We start from the raw sequence: 24,186 nt of genomic DNA, 5'->3' as shown, positions 1-24,186 counted from the left end.
TCATCGACTTCACTGGAGTTGATCTTGATTTACCCCAGAGTAAATGAGATAAAAATCAAGAGTTCAGTGTCTTGCAGAGGCATTTGTGATAATTGATGTTTGGGATCATTGTATACAAGTTTGGATGAAAGGGGAAGGTTTAATCACTACCACTGGAAGTTGTACTTTTAGTGAATACATCTTGTGAGAATTTTGGCATGAAAGATGAGTGCTGGCCTCGAGGTGAACATACAGGTACTCTACGTGGAGGTAGATGCTCAACGGGTGTTCACTGTCATAGCTCCACTGAAATCAATGGTGTAAATTGCTGTAGTACTAGGTGAGGAGCTATTTCTCGATGCCACTCTGAGTCTCCAGATCCCACCGTGTTCAGATGCCCCCACAATTCTGCCAAATGTTAATGGGGTGCATGGGAAACTATATAACTTTATCACATCTGTTTGCTATTGTGCTCTCCTACCTTGTCCTACAGCTCTATTTTCTTTAGTAAAAGTCCCCCCACCCCAGCCCTGGACTTTAAGTTAAATTGTACCTTTGTCAGTTGGCCGCTTCAATTGTGCAATACCACAGCTTTCGTAAATTTGGTCATTAATGAAATCCTTTGGAGCAATCAGCAGAGTTGGGGAAAGCCAGTGAAGGTAAGAATCAGCTATTAAAAAAAAAATCAACCTTTAAAAATAATTAACTCCCTGAATGCCATATTCATTGGGCTACTAAAGAACTCGACTTCTTTTGCACTAATAAAGGCTTCTTTAACAATGAAGACTTGCTAAACGAAGCTGTTAACACCTTGAAAGAACAACTTTCTTGATCTGGAGTTCTGTTTTTAACAAATTTCTACTTCCAGTGTGCAGGACTGGAACTGTACCAGCAGAACTGGAGTTATGCTTTAAAGTAAGCCAGTTCAGTCATGCTAATGTATTGACATTGACCTCAGCCAAAAGTACGGAGCTCTTTAATTAAATGATAATCTCACAGAATGAAAAGAACATCTTATCCACAAAGGATGCTGACTGTGATTATTATTATTATTATCATTATTTATTTTATTTTATTATCACTTTTTCTTTCATTCATGAGAGAGATTTTCAAAGCCACTAGAGTCACTTATGGGCCTTTCACTCTGAGTAATTATCCTAATTACTCTTCAGGGACTGCAGATCACCATTTAAACGGTGTGTGTGTGGGTGGGGGGGAATACCCTATATACTTGTTCATTAGCTCATTAGTTTATAAGCCAACCCCCCAAGATGGTTAGGTAAAAATAGCAAAAACTGTATGACCCTTTCATAAGCCAACCCTATATTTCAGGGGTTGGCAAACTTTGGTTCCTGGCCTGTTAGGGTAAGCTGCTAGCAGGCCTGGACATTTTGTTTACCTGGAGTGTTCACAGGCACGGAGCCCCTCAGCTCCCATTGGTTGGGAACGGCAAACCGCGACCACAGGGAGCTGAGGGGCTCCAGGCCCACAGACGCTCCAGGAAAACAGAACAACAATGTATTAGATATTCAATTCAATGATTCCATAGAGTTTAAAATCATCTAATTTTGGTGTAGACCCGTTTATAAGTCAACCCCCGCTCTTTGATGTGTCACTTTTTTACCAAAAGTATTTGGCTTATGAACGAGTATATGTGGTATATTTGTCCTCGCTGGCTCATGAGTCCCAACCTCCACCCCCTCCAACGTACAGCGAGTGAGTGGCGTTGCAACCGGGTGCACAGGGTTGCAGTGGCACTCAGGTTTTGCCAGGCCACAATGTGGTCGGGTCATGGCTTGGGTGCCTCTCCCTGTGGCTCCACAGCCTATGCTTTTTAACAAAGCAAGGCGTGTTCCTTACTCGCGTTGAGTAGTAGCTTACTCCATTAATATGTCCATTGTAGTCAACAGGACAGACTTCTGGAGTTACGCCATCCAATGGAGTTACACCAACTTATACCAGTTGAGGCTCTGACTCATTGGGATTACTTGTGGAGTATATTGCTACACAACACGAGTAAAGATTTTGGAACCTGCCCTTCAAAGATGAGCCCCTATGCTGAATCTTGGCCCATGGCACATCTCCTCTTCATGTGTGTACGCTCTAACCTGCCATGAATCTCAGAATGTTCTCAACCCAGACTCACAATCTGTTCCAAATCCTAATCCCATCACACTGGGGTATGGAAAATGGTGATCCTTGGCTGGTACAGACATATTCCAAGCATGATAAGCTGGTACAGTGGCCTGAAAAGATTCAGAACCATAGTCTGATGCTAACCACTGAAACACAACTGCAGCCAAGATTTTGTTTAAAGAAAGGTGAGTGAAGGCTTGTTCCCTTTAGTGTTTTGTTTCTGAGTTGTATTGTTCATCTATCCACAGATATAATTTCACAGCAGAAGGAACAGTCACAAAAGAATTGGATAGACAAGATAAAGGGCAATGTTCAGGGAAGGTTCTAATGTGCTTTGAAATACCATAAATAGTGATAAGTATCGGGGGGTAGTCATGTTAGTCTGTATCCACAAAAACAACAAGGAGTCCGGTGGCACCTTAAAGACTAACAGATTTATTTGGGCATAAGCTTTCGTGGGTAAAAAACCTCACTTCTGAAGCGAATGCCCAAATAAATCTGTTAGTCTTTAAGGTGCCACCAGACTCCTCATAAATAGTGATATGTGCGTCCCTTTAGCCCCACTGTAGCACAGGTCCCTGGTTAATTCAGAGTGTGATACCAACTTGTTCTGTGATCTTATCACATAAACTAAACAGGGTTGAGCTAGCTCAATATTTGGATGGGAACTTGACTGCTATCACGATGAGTGCCTTAAAATATGCCTACACGGAAATAAAACCCCTGCAGCATTGAGTCTCAGAGCCCGGGCTCTGCTGACTCAGGATCACAGGGCTGCAGGGCTAAAAATTGAAGTGTACCTGTTCAGACTTGGGCTGTGACCTCCGCAAGAAGGAAGAGTCTCAGAACCTGAATGTCCAGACTGCAATTTTAAGCCTCGCAGCCCAAGCCCCATGAGACTCGGTGCCACTCTGAAACTCGGTGCCATGGTTTTTTCATCGCAGTGTAGACATATCCTTAGGATTACCGTAGGTAGGCTAGATAGAGGAACAGCTGGGCAGGAGGCGTTCAGATACCACTGAAGTGCTGGAGGCAGAGATGGTGGTTATTCAGTAGGGGGCAGGCCATATTCACTTTCCAATAAAAGCAAGAAGGCATCCCTCGGGACCTGCCTGCCCAGAGCCCTGTGTAGATCTCTGCTCACAGAACTCTCCAGGCCCCCAGGAAAGAACATAGCCAGCTGTAAATTTGGGCTAGAGCAGTAGTTCCCAAACTTGTTCCGCTGCTTGTGCAGGGAAAGCCCCTGGCAGGCTGGGCCGGTTTGTTTATCTTCTGCGTCCTCAGGTCCAGCCGATCGCGGTTCCCACTGGCCATGGTTCGCCGCTCCAGGCCAATGGGAGCGGATGGAAGCAGCGGTCAGTATGTCCCTCTGCCCGCGCCGCTTCCAGCAGCTCCCATTGGCCTGGAGCAGCAATCCGTGGCCACTGGGAGCCACGATTTGCCGAACCTGCAGATGCGGCAGGTACACAAACCGGCCTGGCCCGCCAGGGGCTTTCCCTGCAGAAGCAGCGGAACAAGTTTGGGAACCACTGGTCTAGTGGATTGAATTTGGAAATTAAGAGAGCCAAGAAGTTCTATCTCTGGCTTTTCCGCAGACTCACTGTGTGATTTTTAAGCAATCAGTAAGGTCCAGATCCTCAGAGATTTCAAGGGTTTGGATTTTAACCCCTTTGGCCTTCAGTTTCCCCATCTATTACATGGGATTCAGGCACCTTGGAAGAAAAGCGCCATATACAGACAGCACGTTATTTAAATTAACATATGGGAAGAGTGAACTAGCCTGTGTGTCAGCTCACACATTTCATTTCTGGGTGGTGCCCTACAAAAATATCACGTCCAACAGGCAATTTATCTCCAGGAGTCACAAATTACTTCTCATAGAATGGATTATAAATCTCAAGTAAAGCCTAGTCAATTCTACAAATGATGTATTTCTGTCATTACTGACCCTTTTACTGATGCTCTCTGGGCAGAGGCAGTGTCATAGTGCATCAATATATTAATCTCAACAGCTAAGCTAACATTCCCCATTGTCTTTCCTTTTTGCATGCAGATACTTGAATCTAAACTTTTTTGTCAATATTAGTTTACCTAGGTATTTAATAACATGATTCAGTGACCTTAAAGATATTTAGCAGGGCAGGGTGAACATTTTTGAATGAAACATTTTCCCATAGGAATATGAGCTTTCATTCAAAACTGAAATCTTCCTCCACAAAACATCAATTTCAGTGGAATTTTCCACCAGGAAAATCAAAGCAAAACATTTCAATTCAGGAGCATCAAGATGCTTTGTTAAGATTGAAAATGCCAAAACAGAGTGGTTTGATTTTTCCAAATATTTTTTTCTTAGAAGCTTCTCATTCCATTAAGTTTTGTTCTTTCAAGTTTTCATCCTTACTCAGGATGAAAACAAATGCCAAAAGAGTGGAACTTCCCACAGCACAGAAATTTTGTTTTTTCAATCAGCTGCAATATTTACACAGCAATTTGTGACCAAACCAATCAGCTGCAGCTGGAGGAACAGCTTTTCCAGGTGTGATCAGTGTGTGCAGGTCAGGCCAATCCATGCTTTTTTTTTTATTTTAATTTTTTTGCACATGTCCATGTCCCGTGACAATTTCAGAGGCACTTAGTAAGTGCAAACCATAGGACAATTGATCCTGAGGATGCATGTAGAGAACAGAGGTAACTTTACAGACACAAAGTGTTCATTATATTGTGAGTGCACAAAAACAAAAAAATACGCACCTCTAAGTGGTTTATATGTGTCACTTTAACAACCTGGTTGGCTCTTTGGGCTTGAACAATCTGAAGCTCACTGTAAATTAAATAAAAGGAGGCATCGAATCAATAGAAAGAGCCCAAACTCTGCCAAGCAGCACCATAGCTAAAGAAGGAAAAAGCCCAGATTTAGTTCCAGGGTATTTAGCCACTGCATGGCTTCTGCATCATGGAAGACGACCCTGAGCCCTCCCTGGTGACAGGCAGTAAAGTCCTGTAAGTTCAGTCCTTACTGTTTTGATGTTTGAATGCAAAAACGTCTAGAAACAAATATATGAAGCATGCTACGCTGGAGAGAGACAAATCTCTCTTATGCCCTCAGGGACTGAATGCAACTTACAACTGCTGAGTGAATAATTAGTTGTAATTAGCACTAGAAATTGATGCCTTTGGAGATAGTCTGCCAAGTTTTTAAGCACTTTAATACTAATGGATTTTTTTTCCTCAGGAATAAATCTTTATAGAGGAAGCAAGCGCAAATTGATTTTTAAAGAGCCTGTCCAATGCTGAATTTATCTTTCAAAAACATTAGGTTTAAAAACAATTACATTTACCTTTACTGTGTTTTAATGTTTTTTCAATAGGCTCATTTTTCTTTAAATATTTTTTTCTGTCACTTTTTGTCCATTTTCTTGGAAAATGAGCATATAGAATGCATATATATCTATAGAAGGTATTAGGATAAGATATGACACATGCTACAGCCATTTAGTTTCTAAATCATTTTTCGTTTATTGCTAAAGTATGCTACTTTTTCATAATGGAAGTATACTGACACTTTGAAGTATATGAGTAAAGTTCACTTCCTTTTTATAAAAGAATTTTGAGTAGGGAAAAGGCAAAGGTGTAAAAGTTGAGACAATTGTCTATGCAATTTCATACCTACTCTGTATTTGTATCTTTCAGATCTTAGCCATGCAAACTTAGAGGCAAGGCAATGGGAGTTTGAACAATGACTTGGGGAAAGACCTCAGAGTTTAGTCCTATTCAATTGCATGTGCAATTGCAGCAATTGTGCAGGCAAATGACCAGTTGTACCAAGTATTAGACAAACTTTGCCACAGCTGGTGAACTGGTACGTTTGCAGGACAAAGAGCGACTCAGGTTCTGATCTTGCAATTGGCTTTGCATAGAGATGGTGGTATGCCGACACTGAGCCAATTGCAGCGTCTGGGGTTGAGTGCCAGACTGGAAGTTCAGACAGAAATACAAAAAGCTGATTTTTCAGGAGTGCTGAGCACCCTCAAATCACAACTGAAGTGATTGGGGTGTTGGAGGCTTCAGAACATCAGGCCCCAAAAGGTGAAGATACTGTGTTTTCATTTAAAATACAATGTTTATTTTTTTGTATTGTGATAGTAGCTAGATGCACCACTCAGGAATCAGGGCCCCATTATGCAAAACACTGTATAAAAATAACAAAAATATGGTCCCTTCCCCAAAGAGTTTACAATCCAAGTAGGTTGATGGGTGATGTGGCTACCTCTAACATAGATACCATAGCAAGAGAGACTATATGGTAGCTAGAAGTCAGTGCACTAAATCAGTGCAGCAGCTACTTTGTTGTTACTACCAGCAATAAAAGGAAGATAAAATAATAGCCATTACTGGAAAATCAGAGCTAAAAAAAAGTTTGAAACGTACAAACATTTCAGTATTAAATGCATTAACTACAACAAAATGATATATCTTTTACAACAGGTGGTGTGTGGACATTAGGCTTATAGAAGCAGTCTGTTGTGGCTTTTAACTCTGAATCATGTCATGCAGACATCATACAAATCAATTTAATTTCCTGCAGCAAGAAGGTGTATTTCCTGCAGCAAGAAAGTGGTCCTTTTTCACTGCCACCTTGAGTGCCCAAGCATTTGTTCATGGCAGTGTAAATATGAGTGTGACATAATGTACAAAGGTAGAAAGCAGACTCCCTCTATCCTTTTGGAGTAAATATGTTTCCTTATGTGATCGCATTGAAGTCAGCGAAAAGGCTCTCATTGATTTCAGTTGGCTTTGGATCAAGCCCTGTTCTAAGACTGTCTACTCACCTCACTCTGAATCATCTAAATTCCAGCTACCTACTAAGGGGCCTAGTTTTGTGCTGACATGTTACCAGTGCAATTTCTGTTAATACCAATGGAGCTTTCATGTGTAAAGTGTATAAACAGGAGGATAGACCCCAAAATTTACATCATGGGCCATAAAAACCTCAGATCAAATTAAATTTGCAAGAAAAAAAATGAAGACTTCTTCAAAGCAATCCTCTTTCGAAGGACCCTGGTTGAATAGGCTAGTGTCATTCTGACAAATACACATTTTGGATATGTGCAGCCAGTAGGTGAATAGCCTGTGTAGTGCAACTTCAGGTTACATCAGTAATATCAGCAATATATAACATCATGCGAGAACGATGGCACAGTGAAGTAATATGACCAACAAATATGTGTTGTGGTGTGCAGGTTTGCTCATGGATGCTCTGGTCTATGTGCTATTATTAGCCAATGGCTTATCGACAATTACATTAACATCTCTGTGCACAAATTTTCATTAAGAAATTCAAACATTTCCCAGGAGAAAAGGTGCTGTGGGACCTGCCAAATGTATGAGATTTTCACCCCTAGGATGGAGGGAGCTTTCATATATTTCTGACATATGAAACATGCAAAATCTTCATTAAATTTTGAGTTTTAAACATCTTGCACGGGAACATAAGACTGGAAGGATCCACTTAAGTCATTGATTCCCGTCTCCTACTATCACATGAAACCACATCATATGTTCTTAGATAATGGTTCCTGTCCCATGTTTTATTTATAAGAAAGAAAGAGTGTGTGAAGTGTAAATGAATTATAAAAGAATTTTTAGCTGGCTATTCCCCCTCCCAAACAGTTCATGAACAGTAGAGATGCTACTGCATAAACACCTAGTGTCTCTTCACTATTCATGATTAGATGGTTCAGACACCTGTAGACAAATTACCAAGGTATAGTAGATGCATGCATGCTCCTTGCTTTGCCTTGTGGTCTGGAAGGAACTCAGCTTTGACCAAAGCGTCACAGTGGACAAAGAGTTGGTGCTGAATTATTTGTGTTTACAGCTGCTAACATCAAAGGCTAACCAGGGATCATCAAGTCTTTGCTTGTAACTCTGAGGGCACCAGACCCTGTGTTGCGGTGTCAACTGTTCATAGTCGTTCCTTCTTCCTAGTCATTTGTGCTCATCGCCTTCTTCTACACCGAATTCCTCTTTTTCACTTCACACACTGCTCCACAGTGGCATTTGCTTTACGGAAACAATGAGTACAGCATGTTTAGTTTGGAGGTTATTTTCTCTTTCTGATTGTGTATGGTGCAGTATCACTCTTCATTAGGGTATCTTTAACTCGGCCTCAGTTACTCCGGGATTCAACGCCGGCTTGAGGAGAAAAACAAGGTTTCTTTCCTTTTTTTCCTATTGGCTTTTGAATTATTGCCTTTAGTTGATTTCTGAGAAAGCAAGCAAGTCCACTTTCTGAGATAAAGAAGCATTTAATTTGTGCGTTTTCTTGAAGGAAGTTATTTATGGGTCTGAACTTGGTAGCGTGTTTTTCATCCCGACTATAAAGTAATTCACATCTATTTTGGGAAAGTACCAGTATGAGTGAGATTTCAGGAGAAGAAAAGAACATGTTTTATTTTCTACTTTCTACTTTCAACCTAGGTTCAGTCCCGAAAAAGCCCCCACAATAGCTAGTGAAGGTACCAGGAAGGTGACAATATCCACTGGTGTTATGATGTTGAGCCAATCAGCAGGCTGAGTGACCGATAAACAATCTTTAAGGACATATTAGAAGAATATTGAAATGATAAACAGGGCCAATCCTTGTAGATAGTTAGCAAAGCCAGGATAAATAGACTAGAGTCCTTAAAATATAGGTCTCTATTGTCAGAGAATCAGAATTGATGCTAATTGTATTTGTTTGTTAAACTTCTAACAAGATATAGGTACACAATGTGATCTAATTAGCTTGTAGATGCTAAACTTCTGTTCCTGCCTATAAATGTTTTATTACTGTAATCTATTGATTCAGAGATCAAATGGGGATATTGCCATTTAGATGTGGTGTAATAATATTATTGTCTTCATTTCTCTTTGAAATATGTAGGAAACTACCTGTGAACTGTTGCCCTATGCTAATGAATGCAACTAGTTACTAGTGAATGCTTAGGAAATAGATTAGCTTCAAAGCAACAATATACATGACCTATTCTGCAGACAAGAAGGACCTTCTCTGACCACAGCTGAACTACAGCTAATCCACCCCTAAACCATTCTGCCCTCCACCCAGAGACCCCTCCACAGAGTGGGACCAGGAGCCAGAGTGCTTGGCGCAGGGCAGGTGGGAGGGACCCTGAACCCAGACCTGCACAACGGGTGCAGGGGGCAGAATGGACCCTGCCACAACCCCAGACCCTGATCCCGCTGTCTGAGGCCAGGTGGCAGCCAGGACTCCACAGCCTGACCCTGTCGGGCAGTAGCCAAGACCCCACAGCCCAACCTTGGACCACGACCCTGCTGCACAACCCTGCCACATGACTGCCAGAACCTGTGGCCTTTAGCACACAGCTGAGCTGGGTCACAGCTGTGTGCTAATTGGGCTGCACGTGGCCCACGGGCCATGAGTTGAGAACCGCTGCTTAAAGGGAACTGTATTTTGGCTTCTTGGTAACCAGTCAGGTATTATAGAAGCTGCTTGGTTACTGGCTTGGTGAAATCTAATTATAGAATAAACCCCCATTTTGGGGGATCGTCTTCCCTATTATTTGCAGTTTGCCCTGATTGAGCATTCTCAGGATAGCCCCTCTAGTGACCCCGGTCACAAGTGTTTTAACCAACACATCATATAGACCTTCCCTGTGCAGGGCTAAAGAACGTGATGCTGAAAATGCCTATAGTCCTATGGATCTCCATACGCTGGCACTCCCGACATTGCTATCGGCCGTGGAGCTGCACTGACAATAGGAATGGAAGACTTTCTTTAGGAAGAAGGCTGTGGGATAGACACCAGCTTGGTGTGGGCAAGGCTTCTGAATCTGAATGTGTGAAATGTTGGTGAAGCACAGAAAACAGAACTGAAAGAGAAACGCTGCAAAGAGACAGCCCTGAAGAGATGGAGAGCCTCAAATGGGAGTGTCCATTGGATAGCACGTGTCAGTGAAAACTTGAGAATATACTGCAGGGAAGTGTTTCTGGATGGGTTCAGGAAGCAGTGATGGCTCGCAAAGCTAAGATCTTGTTGTCATATCTGTGCCATAAAAAAGTGAGTGTACCTAGGATACCTGGCTAACATCTTAGGGGAACCAAAACTTATTCCTTGGATAGCCATCCTGTTTGTTCTCTCTCTTTACAACCTAGGGGGCGGATCTGCAGGCAGGGGCAATTTGTATAGTGGGGATGCTGAGAGCCATTGAACCAAACTGTAAATCCTGGATATAAAGGAAACTGCTTCAAGCCATGGGGTGCAGCAGCACCCCTAGTGCCAGCACCTGTGTCTGTAGGCGGAGCGCTCACACACCCCCGGCCACTCCAAAATCTATGGGGATGAACATGAGACCTGGTCCTCCCATGCCTACCTCCCATCTAGTTTCTAGGCAGTGTGTGTGGGATCTAGGCAGTAGAATTGTCAATAAAGTGCCAACAGCCGTGAAAGTGAGAACAGGAGAAGGAGAAAGCACAGAGAAAAGTCTCGTAGCAGTTTCAGGAAAAGGGACAGTGAAAAGAAAGCGGGGAGGGGAAATCAGTTATGAACAGCTTAAGAAAAGTCAGCTGGCTGACACCTGAGACAGGAGCCCAGCAAGGAGGAGCAGACAAAAGCACAGCGGGTCGACCTGTCTAGAAACCGGAGGGAGCGGGAGAGCCAAGTTTCAAGTTCACCGTGAGAACTTAGGAAGAGCTGTGTGGAACCTTGTAACTGCTGGCCATGCACTGTGCATAGCCCGCGGAGAGAAAGCAGTGCACAGGTGCCGGCCTTTCGGCAGACAGGCTTGCTGGCGATATCACAGTGTAAGGCAGGGAGCTGTACAGCCTTAAGAGCTCCTGCCCAAAGATGTGTGATGGGTGGAGACCTGAAACTTGGTGGGTCACTCCTGGGGTGGACCGTGGAGGTGTGGAAGGGGATATAGGTGCATTTACCCCAGAACTGTGCCCCACACATCAGCCAATGTCCATGCCCTGCCATTCTGTGAAACTGGGATATGGAGCAGGACAGACACCACAGCAAGTGCAAGAATGCCCAACTGCATGGGAGAGGAAAGCGGTGGCAGAGGCATGGAGCCCTGCAGCTCATCACAGATGCAGGGATGGGCAGCCAGTGTGGAGTACTTGACATGAAAGCCTGAAGTACTAATGCTCCCGCTGCACATTTACTGAGTGTTCTGAGCCGGTGCTATACAGAACAGCCCCACACTCCCGAGGGGATGGACTAGATGAACTAACAGGTGTTTTCCATTTCCCTGGTTCTATGTATGTTACCTATGTAGCCTAAAGAAAGAAAAGACACATGAGAGAAGCCTCATTAAAGGACCAGATCCACAACCCATTGAAGTCTATTGAAAAATTGCCATTGACTTCACCAGGTTTTGGCTGAGGCCTGAATTAGAGCATCTATTACTCTTTCTATTTTCAACTCTCCTATTATGCCCCTTATTCCTTCACATATGACGGAAGTTATAATTCACTCCAGGACGCACTCTGCAGAGGCAGAAAAAGAGAATCTAGTCACAGCCATGTTCCCCAGGTCACAGTGGAACATTAGAGTCGTAACCTGATGTCTGTTGATCTTTTCACTTCTCAATAACAAAGTTATATGAATATTTTAGTTGCTCTACAGGTTTCTTTTTTTCCTTGAGAGGCGGAGAAAGAGGCCGAGAATCCAAACAAGGCAGCCATTGTGGATTCATGCAAGAAAACTGGTTTCCTTAGCAACAGAAATTCTGTGAAAAGTTGCACATTTATATCTTTCCATTTGTGCTACGGGCCTTACTTTGGGGGTGGGTCACACACACTTGGAGGGACAATCTCTATTCAGAGACCTAGAAGGGATTTTTCAAAGCCTTACATAGAGCATATCTAACCCCCACACACAACCTGTCCTTTGATGACTAAATTCGGATGTTCCTTTACTTCATGTGAGGCAAAATGGCAGCCAGACCAAGGCTGCTCGATCATCTCCAGAACCTCAGTAAATGTACTGACTCACCCTGCAACCACAGCCTGCAGTGACTTAGGCTGCTGCAGCATGCCTGAAGGCTATCACTGGGCAAGGCGTGGGCCAGATGAGTCCCAGGCACAGGTATTCACTGATCTCACAAAGCTGCAAGATAATCTATACAGCAGCGCTACCCGGCCAGGAACTCTCCTGCTGCCTTGCAGTGTTAGACTCCCTAGGCTTCCAGACAGTCCCATGATCCAGTTCCTGTTCCTGCCCCAGCCTTGCCGAGCCCTCCTCCAACCTGCTTCAGCCTTGTTCGCACCCTACTCCAACCTTGCTCCAGCTCTGAAGCCTTCTTGTGACCCCCAGACCCTTGGACTGACTCCATTTTGGCTTCGACCTGACTCCAATCCTGATTTGGCTCATCTGTGGATGCTGACCTCAGTTCTCAACCCCAGCCTGTCCGCTGGACATTGATTTCAGCTCTGACTTCAGTTCAGTTCTGACTGCACGGCTGACTCCAACCACCAGGCCTGACTGCCTATAACTCAGAGCCTGACATTGTCCTATTTTAAAGATTCACACACCTACACAGAATGTAATTTTCAGAAGAGCTGAGCATGCAGAATTCTACCTGCTGCTAGTGGAGGCTGCAGAAGCTTAGCACCTCTGAAAATCAGGCTCCTGCAGCTAGTTCCCAATAGGAACACAACCCAGCTTCCTTTTGTACAGGCACAATTCTGTGCATGGAGAAAGCTGTATTTGCACTTTTCAAGCACTAGCACTTGGATGTAGAGTGGATAGATTCTGTCCATGCTCGTCTTAGGACATGAAAAGGTTATATTTGCAAGTAGGATGTTGTATATGCGCAAGAAGCGTTATTTACCCTGTGCTGTATAAAAAAACTGCTGTTACCCAATTACCATACAGTTTGGACAAAGTGCATCATGTAAGGTGTCAATGGAAGAGTTACAGTCTATCAAATATTATTATTATCCTGGTTAAATCCACGTATCATAGAATCATAGAATCATAGATCAATAATCATGAATATCATCTGATCTCCTGCAAGATGCAGGCCACATCATCCCCACTCTCCCCCTGCCCGATGCCCCACCCCCATCAGACCCCCCCCCCCCCTGAAAAAGACCCACAGCCCATCCCTGGCCCCAGCCAAAAAACCCCTTCCCCGACCCAGCCACCCCTGGATGGCGACAAATTCCTCACGAGCAAGGGCCAGCAAGACAACCATACCAAAAAAGGTTAAAAATAACAATTCATTCATATCATTGATACATACCACTATATACACCAATATTGACCCATTAACCCTATACCCTCCTATCATACCATCTCCATACCACTTCCTAGCTATATTTATCTTCATAGTCTTCCTTTCAGGTCCTGTTTCCCCCTAGGTGTAGTGTGTCCTCCCCTTCTGACTAGTAGTTACCCACTCCTGAATTTTCTTCTATTTTTTCTAATTTCCTATTTTTCCATCTTATGTCTCGTGTCCCGTTGTATTTCTGAGCTGATCAAAATCTCTCCTCTCCTAATTATTTATCCCTCTAATATTATCCTCTCATAGTGTATCTCTATCCTCTATTCTATCCCTTAAATTTCTTAAAGAAAACAAGTCTCCTTTCTCTCCTCAGGCCTTCCAGGCCCCCTTCCAGTTCTCCCTTTTTTCTTTGTACCTCTTTTTCCCCCATTTTCCTTATATTCACATCTTTAAACAAACTGCACAAAATACTCCAACACACAACTCACAAAATCTCTTAATGGGACTATATAACGCACTAGCTACACTCCTCTACTACCTCACCTACCCTCCCTAATCCATCCTAATGCTTGCTTTCTTGCTGCTTTAACACCCTGCTCACATTGCCTGCCATCATCACATTGACCCATCTCAGTCATCTCCTTCTCCTCCCTCCTTACTTGTTCCTTAACTAGTGCTTCCCTTTAGCTCCTAATGTTAATCTCTTTATTCTTCTACACTTAAATAACAACTTCTCACTATACATCCTGTTACTAATACTTTCATACACTCCTATCATCAAATTCATCCTGGAGGATCTCCCGGATCGATATCCTTTTCCCTCCCCCACTGTCTCTCCCAACCAACTGTTTCCCCCCCACAAACCTCATGGTTCTCCTCTCAAAATTGCAAATAGATTGAAATAAAATAAACTGAAAAAAAAACCACCAGAACCAACCTTGTGACCCTCCCACCTGACCCCCCAGTTCCCCCCTCCTCCCCCTCCCTCTGCAGTCTCCCCTTCCCTCCCCCTTATCCTCCTCTGGATTTTCATTTTTTCCATCCTATTTCTTAATAACCATTATTTAACCAGCGCAAACGTTCATCAATAATCTTACTGAAATCTAGATATATTAGATCCATTGCCCTTGTCTAAAATCTAAAAAAAAAAAAAAGATCAAAACTTTTGGCGATGGTTGGTGATAATCCACTCTGTAAATCCCAATCCATATCCATCCACCTCCCATCTCCTGCCTCTCTCTCGCTCTCCTCTCTTTTAAAATTTTTTTTTTTTTTGCATTACATACAACTAAACTACTGTTAGGTTAGTAGTCACCGGTTTTTTTTTCTCCCTTCTTTTTGATAACTTAGGAAATACATTATCCAGTCTCCCAATCATCAATCCAATAATTTAGATTTTTAAAAAAATTCACGGCTAAGCTAGCTAATATATCACTTCAATAGTTCCTAGTGAGAATTAGATTAAGATTATCCATTTTACTTTAATTAGCTGTTTCAAGTTTTGCTTTTCACCTCGATACCATATATCCCTACCCCCCATATCCTTCCATTCATCGGTCCCTGTATATTCATTCCCCCTTCATTCATTCATTGATTGAAGAGAGCAAAAAAATATTTCAGATAGATATTGTGCCATTCCAAGATTATCCCTAATCTCCACTCCGTTCAAAGTTTTAAGCGGTCCCACTTCTTCTTTGTATCTAAAGTTATGAATATTGGCTACGATTAGTACCGCAAACATGTGTTTTGTTCCGGGTGACACCCCCATTTACATGATGGATAGATGGCTTTGTGTTGATGGCCTATTAAGGACACTGTCACAATGGGCCATAGAAGAAACTCATCCCGCCCAGATAGCTTTTCCTGTGGATGCCTCAGACAGCAAGGAGCCAATGGCCATTCTTGTGATTCAGTAAATGATGTAAGGACATGTGACGAGGACATGTGACCTAAGACGCCATCTTTTACCAGTAACTTACCATGCTCATGTGACCCTGGACTCCATCTTGGGCCAGTAATTTTCCATGCATGTGGCGGAGGGTCTAAAAAGACACCCGAGACATCTCCATTTTGCCTCTTCCCTGCTCTAATTCTCTGGACTGTGGATTTACAATTAAAAGGAACATCTTGGAAGATGGACTGAGGACCTTTCCAATCATTCGGAAGTTACCACAGAAACTTTTGCAAACCAGCAGTCTATTCCACCACTGCTACAAACCTGATGTAAAGACTTAGCAACCATTTCTATATGTATGATCTATTAACCATTTATAACTCTCTTCTTTTTTATTAATAAATCTTTAGTCAGTTTACTAAGGATTGGCTGACAGAGTGGTATTTGGGTACGATCTGAGATACATATTGATCTGAGGGGACATGTCTAATCCTGTGGGATTAGTAAGAACCTCACATGTAGTGAAATGGGTTTTCAGTAACCTCTGTTTGTCTGGATGGAAGTCAAGGGCTGGGATGCCTAAAGGGGACTGTGTTTGGCTTCTGGTTCATCAGTGTGGTACTGCAGAAGCTCCTTTGTTACTGCCTTGGCGAGTCTAATTATAGAATAACCCCCCAGTTTGGGGGATTGTCTGTGCTATTTCTTGCAGTTTGCCCTGAGTGTGGCATTCTCCATGTGATCCATCCAGGAACCCAGTCACAAATCCTTTCCCACAACACAGAATTAAAAGCAGTCTCCCAATGGAATTAACAGGCAGCAGGTTTAATACAAACAAGAGAAAGTACTTTTTTCACACAGCACTCAACTAACCTGTGGAACACATAGCCATGGGATGTTGTGATGGCCAAAGGTACAAATGGGTTAAAAAAAAGAACTAGATACGTTCATGAAGGACAGCTCCATCAATGGCTATTGGCCAAGATCGCAACCCCATGCTTGGCGAGATCCTAAAGTTCTGAATACCAGAAACCAGGAGTGGAAGACAGGGCGGATCCCTCAGAATTACCCTATTCTATACATTTTCCCTGAAGCTCTGGTCCTGGCCACTGTCAGAGACAGGATACTGGGCTAGATAGACCACTAGTCTGACCCACTGCGGCAGCTCCTATGTAAAGGAAAGCTGGTTTTGAATAGCAAATCCATAGTATACTGTCGAGTGTGATGAACCAACATAGGGGAACAAAAGAAGTGTGAGAATTGTTTGAACCCAGTAAGTATCTCCTGTACAGCAAAGTCCAAAAATGACAGTATTTTAAATCTTACAGAAAACATCCAGATGCATTGTAAACACTTTTCTATTGCGGATACACTTGTTTTCCAGGCACTATAAGACACGAAAGAGATCAGGATTTTAATTTGTTGCCTCAGCTCTTTGACCGATTTGGTCTGTATGTATCTCTGTCCAAAAAATATGGGAAGAGTGGATACAAAATAATTCCATCCTTGGTCAATTGCCCCCAATATCGATTGTGTATATATATATAAAAAGCTCTTGAGAGATTTTCCTCATACCTGCCCATTCATAATACTTAGAGCTGGATGGGACATGGTTTTCCTGTCCAGTGCACATTTTTGAGATTTTGAAATTTTTTCCCATCTCTCACTGGGACAAAGAGGTCATTTTTCTGAACTGAAAATTGGGCTGGTGGGAGGGGAGGAGGGAAGCCATTTTGAACTGGAAAACTGGAGCTTTTTGTTTCTAAAAGGTTTAAACAAAACTTATTGACAATGTCAACACTTTTTATTCAGAAGTATTTTCATAATGAAAAGTTCACTGAAAGCAGCCCTTTCCTGTGAAAAGTATAAGTTTAAATAGATAGGCTTTTTCCTATAAATAAAACCCCAACCATTTAATCAAAAAATCCCTGAGCCACTCTAATAATAATATCGCATGGGGAATTAGTCACAAAACAGCAGGGGTACATTCAAGTGCTGCTGAAGCTAACGCTATGTCAATATTTCTATCATAAACCTCTTATTTCCAAAGGCCATAAAACTTCACTCTGAGCTAAAGTACAGCATAGAAGGTCATAACTTGGAAAAGATTTTTATTTTTAAAGAAAAGTTGATACACACTGAACTGATAGTTTTCAAGTTAGAGTGGGGCAAAGGACAGAGTTTTTTTATTTTCTATTTCAAATGCATTTTCTGTCCTAATCTAGCTCAATAACTGTATTGGTTTTTCTTGAAGAAATAGTGATTTTTTCTAGCCTGTAACTCACTAATGCGGATGGCTCTTTCAGAAGGATTTTAAAGAGTAAAGGGAAGAGATCTCCGTGTTTGTGGATGTGAGTATTATTAAGCATGATATTATTCAAAGAATAAAGTTTAGCAATGAAGAGATACTTATGTTTAAACTTAGCCACACAGCCAGTTGTTTGCCAGGATAAATGTCCAAAAGTGTCTGTGACACCTCAGGAATGTATTTCAGCGAATCTTATTTCTTTTGGAGTCTTCAATTCCCACACTCTAGCTTCATGAAAAGCAAAGTTCATTTACTGTAGCAGGCCCATTTTCACAACACTAGCTTTGGCGTTGTAACTACATGCTGCAAGGGAAATGATACAAGCCTGCTAGTCAGGGTTACGATTATCAGTGCAGTAGAGACCAAAAAGGTGGGACCATTTGCACTTTATTAGCAAGCAACTATTTAAAAAAACAACAAAACCTTGTGTATATTTGTATTTACAATAACATCTCTTCATAGCTACTCATCTAGCTGTGGGTTTGTCCATTATAATCATTGACATGATCATTTTTGTATTATTGTGTAGCAAACAGATGAGCTCCATACTGAATCATGTCATGAAGTGTATAGTTACATACTTTCAGTTATGATCACATGAGTACTTATGACCATGGGACCAGATGACATGATGGCAAAATGATTTTTTTTAAAAGAGTGAAACCAGTGATATTGCTTCAGAGTGAAACTAGTATGTTTCATGCAGCTGGGGCATGCAGCTCACTATCTGAATGCATGAGAAAGGCAGGCACTTTTATAGTTATTGTAATGCCATTTTTCTTGGCTTGTTTTTAAATTGACAAATTTGGGCCTGATCTTAAGCCCATTAAACTCCAGGGAAAGCATTTCATTGACTTCAATAGGTTATGGATCAGGGCCTTTCCCAATCAAAGGAATTTGCTTTAGAATGACATCGTGAATCTCTGACCTACCTGGTGAGCAGCATTTCCTGTCATATGCTGAAACATCAGACTGTCAAGAGGACAGCTGTCTGTTCCCTAATGACTCTTTTGTTGTATTTTATTTGCTGTGCACCTCACTGATTTGTTTTAATTGCAATATATTCTTTGTAATTAGCCACCGTGATTAGAACATATTTAACGTTACACTCCAGTTTTTCTTGTCATAACAATGTGAAATCCCAGCCCCCCTTTGAATTTTTGCCTTTCACCAGGACCAGGATTTCCTGCAAGGTTTATTTATTTATTTATCTATTTAACACCATCCCTAGAGAAATAGTGGGCCATTCATGCTAAATTGAAACAATGGTGAGCAACAACTATCTGGAGCGTGTTAAAGCCAAAGCCCTACATTCTCCAGTGTGGCTAGCAGTGTTCCAGGTTAGACAGTGGCTATACCATGAAGCTAATTACAGAATCTGCAAATTGAAGGGAATTACAGCTTTGTGTCATGGGGGGAAGAATATGATACATGCAAAAAATTAACCACATTGGGGGGGAAAAAGACAAAAGACAAATACTGAATAAGATATACCAGAGAAGTACAATTACATTTTTATTGTTCAGAAATTTCCAGGCAGGGAGTCCTCTGTTATAGAGAGATGTGCTAGCTGATTTCTTTACAGTTTGAGGATTTTGCTGTGGGTTTGTCATCTGACAGTTTTTGGAAATCCCTATGAAAGCTATTTCCGGTGTTATGTGGTTTCTCTGACACTTTCTACTGGTAAATAATATCCTGATGTGCTTCTTGGTGGTGGTAACATTTAAAGACTTATGCATGGACCAGCTACTCCAACGTGGCAATCAGGGACTGGGATGGTAGGACTTAAAACAGCTTTTTCAAAGATTAGGAATCTAGGCCCTGATCCTCAAAGGTATTTATGTGCCCAACACTCATTGAAATCAACAAGCAACTGTCAACTAGTAATGGGGGTGAAAGAGAAAAGGCCGAGGTTAAGTAAAGATAAGCAGTTGAAAGTATGCTTATCTGAACTACACCATGCTATCCAGATCTTGCAAAATAGGATTGGAAATTTCAGGAAAATAAGCTCCTTAGTTACAGTCCAGAGATCCTACTACTGGCAATAACCTGAGGTCCTGAGAGCCTAATGAAAAGCTAAGTGATCATTTGACCTGCAAACACAGTGTTGAGCCGAGACAACATAATCATATAATTTTCTCACGCTATTCACTGCAGTGATCATAGCATGGTGATGCTTTCCCAATACATTCATTGTTCCCAGAACAATCATCCATATTATATTCCAGTTCATAACAGGCATCGACAGATTTCCTGCAGGCTTTCTTTTCTTTTCCCCTGGTTATAATCAAAATCAGCAATTCATCCCCCAGATTTTGTTATGGCTGTTAACACCAACACAGCACAATACCCACCTCTGCTTATTCTGAAGTGCTCTTTAAAAGATGGTTATATCCCCTTTTCTCCCTCCTCCCTTGATCATAGCAGGAAACAAGAAACAAGCCCTCCAGAGCCGAAGTATAGTTGTGACAATTCCTCAGTCTATTGCCTCTACTGGTTGAGAGCCTGATCCAAAGCCCATTGGAATCAGCTGGAGTCTTGCCACTGATATTATAGGATTTGGATCAGGCCCTGAATTTTTTTAGATTATGTCCCTAAACTCTCCCTGGTGAGTAGACAGGCCCAAGGTTTAATCCTGCATTAACCATATTGTTTGTGGGATTTAATATTTTTCCCTACATTTTGATATGTCGGGAGTGTTTATCACACAAACAGACAAATTAAATTTTATCAGTCTCTCAAATGCCAAGACCTTTTGTGTTCTCTCTGCGTGCGTATCCAGAATAACAGTGCTGCAATGAGCAATGTTAGCAGACTAGCCAGAACACAGCTTTGATTAATACTATAAATCCATTCCTAGATTAAATATATTGAAAACATTTAATAATAACCTTTTTCCTGGATGAGATGATGTGCTTAGCATTTGATTCTTCTGTGTTTGGAGGCTACAGTTTTGATTTCTGAAGGTTACATTGGAAATGCTGCATTTCTCAAGCCACACAGATGTGGGTGTTATTTCAGTTGATGAGCTGTAGAAATATCTATTTGCAGCTTTATTACGGAACAGCTATAGCAGCAACACAAGTTATTATTCACATAGTCAGGTGGGGATGTGGTAAACATGACCATAAGTTACAGTTACAGAAATCCTTTGTGCAGATGCAGTTAGCTTGGGGACATTAAATAGCCTCTGCAAAAATAATATGTAGCATTTCACAGCAACTAATCTAACTTGCATAACTTGTATCATCACTGCAGTTCATTGCTGGCTTTCTTTCCAGTTGAAATACTCAGGAATATTACTTAGGTGACTAACAGAAATAAGCTCTTCTATTGTGTGCTTTTGCATGCAGCATGTGGTTGAGCCTTGGAACTCCCTGATGCAGGGAGTCAGGTCAAATAATATGGCTGGATTTTTCAAAACACTGGTTAATTTTATGACCAGAAGCAATTTTTCAGTAAATGTAGTAAGGTGAATATGATAGGGTTAACTGGGTTACCCAGAGTATTATGGGATGGGGACAGGCACCACTCTTCCTTTATTTCCTGTTTAGTCATTGGGAGTTTTCTCCCTCGCTTTCTGTGATGCAGTTAAATAAAGCAGCAAGCTCTCTGCCTGCAGTACTGTGAGTAGATTTATTTTTGTGGCACTGAGTGGTCCCTTTCCAAAGTAAGCATGGTAAAATCTCATGCCTTCTGATGTAAGTAGAGTACGTGAAGGTAAGGAATTTTCTTTCTTGAACTGCAGTGCACGGATGGATAGGTGCCTTTATAATGTGGGGGACAGGATGCATGTGGAGAGTAGAAACCTATGACAGCAGGCAGCAGGTTTAAAACAAATAAAAGGAAGTTCTTCTTCACGCAGCGCACAGTCAACTTGTGGAACTCCTTACCTGAGGAGGTTGTGAAGGCTAGGACTATAACAATGTTTAAAAGGGGACTGGATAAATTCATGGTGGCTAAGTCCATAAATGGCTATTAGCCAGGATGGGTAAGAATGGTGTCCCTAGCCTCTGTTCGTCAGAGGATGGAGATGGATGGCAGGAGAGAGATCACTTGATCATTGCCTGTTAGGTTCACTCCCTCAGGGGCACCTGGCATTGGCCACTGTCGGTAGACAGATACTGGGCTAGATGGACCTTTGGTCTGACCCGGTACGGCCTTTCTTATGTTCTTATGTTCTTACTGTGACCTAGGTGACCTGTCTTTATTTCCTATATCCTTCTTACCTCTTTTCTATATCACCACTAGGGCCACACTAAACATTCACAATGAACGTTACAATGGGACGCATTGTCTTCCTCTGAGTCATTAGTTAGGGCCCACTTTCAGAGCCAGCATATTGGAGGGGGGCCCATATTCTGATTCGGTATGGCACATTGGTGGAAATATGCTATTGGAAGTCAGGCTGTTCCATTTATTAAATATTCTGGTGAGGCAATGCTGCTATTTCCTTTATTAAGTATTCTGGTTAATTTCAGATAGCTGGGGATGTTTGTGTGTAATTCTGTGCTTCTAGACAATAACACAAGAGACTCTTCTGCTAATTCCAAATCCAGGTAGCACATGAACTATATCATTTCCATTCCCAAAACTTTTTCAAAATTTAAAATATTAGACAAGCCTAAACAAAGCAAGGAGTTCACGGATTTGAAATGAAGACTGGAACATTTGCTGGAAAGAAACCTTAACAATATTATTTCTTCACTGATAAGATCCCCAAATCCCTTGCAGTTGAAAAATTACAGAGGATTTAAAAGACTTCATGCTCCAGGTTATAAACCGACAGTGAGCCAGTCACTCTGAGGAGTTCTGTCTTCCAGGGACATTGAACCACTATTTCTTCAAGCTTTCTAATTCTCTGCAACCTGAACTTTGACAGATGACTGCAAAGAGAAGGCAGAAATGTCACTTGTTCCACTCTCTATCATGGTTTAATTATTTACTTAACTGCTTCCCACACCATCCTCCAGGAGAGAAGAAAGTAGAATAAAGAACTAAAAGAAATCTGTCTTGAAAGCAAACTGAACTCCTTCCGAGAAGCTGCTTCAGTGCACAATAGGGATGGTCTCTTGAGGGTGGGGGAATCACCCAGATGTAGTGATGGGAAGCTGCAAAAGGTGGAGATTCTAATTTTTCTTCTTGTTCTGTACCTTGTGCAGTTATTTACTTTGGTGCAAAATGGCGGCAGAGCAGCTATGTGGACTCCTGGTATGGTACAGCCCTTCTGTGTGCCCTCCTTTGCAAACCTTGCCTTCGAAGCTACAATCTGGCCCTAATTATTACAAAAAATGCTACTTAAATATAGAGTTTGTGGTAACCAGGTACTACTGATGTGTCAACAGTTCTTACTGATCAGTGTTGTCTAATGGTTAGAGCAGGGCTTAGGAGTTGGAATTCTTGGGGTTCGGGTTTTGATCCTGGCACTCATTTGCTTGGTGGTCTTAGGTGAATCACTAGAATTTAAAGGTGTGATATTAGCATGCTCTAGCTCATATGTACAAACTAGAATGTTTGAAAAGTCCCGTGCAGAAAAGGTCACATAGACTTAGGCTTTAAATCAACCAGTGCAGCACACATTAAAGGCTTTGTCTACTCTAGACTATTAAAACCTGCTATTTGGCACATGCTAGCTAACATGCCAGCATCCCAGCTTAATTTCTAATCTAGACATGACCTTGGGGCCTGACTTTCAAAAAACGTGTGTGCAATTTTGTGCTGATTGGTATGCATCATTGTGTGGCTGCATGCCCAGCTCCGTATTTGTGCACACAAATGGTTTAGTTCCGTGTCTAACTGGCCATATTTGTGTGCTGCCTAATTTGTACAAGGCAATCATTATAAATGCCTGTGTAACTGCAAACAAATGCACTTTTATGTGCCTGTGACTGGGGTTCCAGAGAGCCACATTGAGATTACTCAGTTAGGGTAAAATGTAAAGAATGGGGCAGGCAATCTCCAAAACTGTGGGCTATTCCAATCCTTAGAGTTACTAAGCCAGCACAAAACAACTTCTGTAATACTTTAGTGGTTCCCCAGAAGCCAACAACACAGTTCCCTTAAAGCAACCCAGCCTTAGGCCTCCATCCAGACACCCAAGTCAAATATCATGGGGATTAATGAAAATCGTATTCATCATATAAGAAAGTTGTATGAATCCCAAAGGATCGGATACATTACCTGCCAGGTTAATGAATATTCCAGATCTTACCCAAATACATGCTTACAGCCAATTCTTATTAACCAAACTAAAATTTATTAAACAGAAAAGAGAGAGAGTTGGTTAAAAGATCAGTATACATACAGACCTGAGTACAGTTCTAAGATCAGAATCATAGTAGGGATGGTGAGCTTTGTAGTTGCAAAGAGTTCTTTCAGAATTAGTCCATAGGTTATAGTCCAATGTTCATATTTAGGGTGATCCAGATGGGACTGGAGATCTCCGTTTTACAACTCAAGCTTCCCCCGCATGAAGCATCAAGCAGATCTGAGATAAAAAGGATCAGGGCTCAAGGGTTTTTTATACAGTTCCAGGCCTTCTCTTGACAGCTCAGAGTTCTTAGGTGAACAATAGGCAATCATTAATACTTTGAAGTAGATCTATTTCCTAAACATCATCG

At 41.9% G+C, this 24,186-nt stretch overlaps 1 long non-coding RNA gene across 1 annotated transcript in view; it reads left to right on the top strand.

Annotated features, from left to right (window-relative positions):
- Window positions 1-10,109: 10,109 nt before the first annotated feature.
- The window catches only part of LOC120384320, a 40,508-nt gene continuing 26,431 nt past the window's right edge, over window positions 10,110-24,186 (top strand). Inside the window, exon 1 of the long non-coding RNA XR_005588752.1 lies at window positions 10,110-10,195. This is a non-coding gene — a long non-coding RNA (uncharacterized LOC120384320). The remainder of the gene's footprint in view (window positions 10,196-24,186) is intronic.

The sequence above is a fragment of the Mauremys reevesii genome, linkage group 16 (genome assembly GCF_016161935.1).
Source record: "Mauremys reevesii isolate NIE-2019 linkage group 16, ASM1616193v1, whole genome shotgun sequence".
NCBI classification, from domain to species: domain Eukaryota; kingdom Metazoa; phylum Chordata; order Testudines; family Geoemydidae; genus Mauremys; species Mauremys reevesii.
Note: the sequence above shows the minus strand (reverse complement) of the source record. Positions and strands in the feature narration are given on the sequence as shown.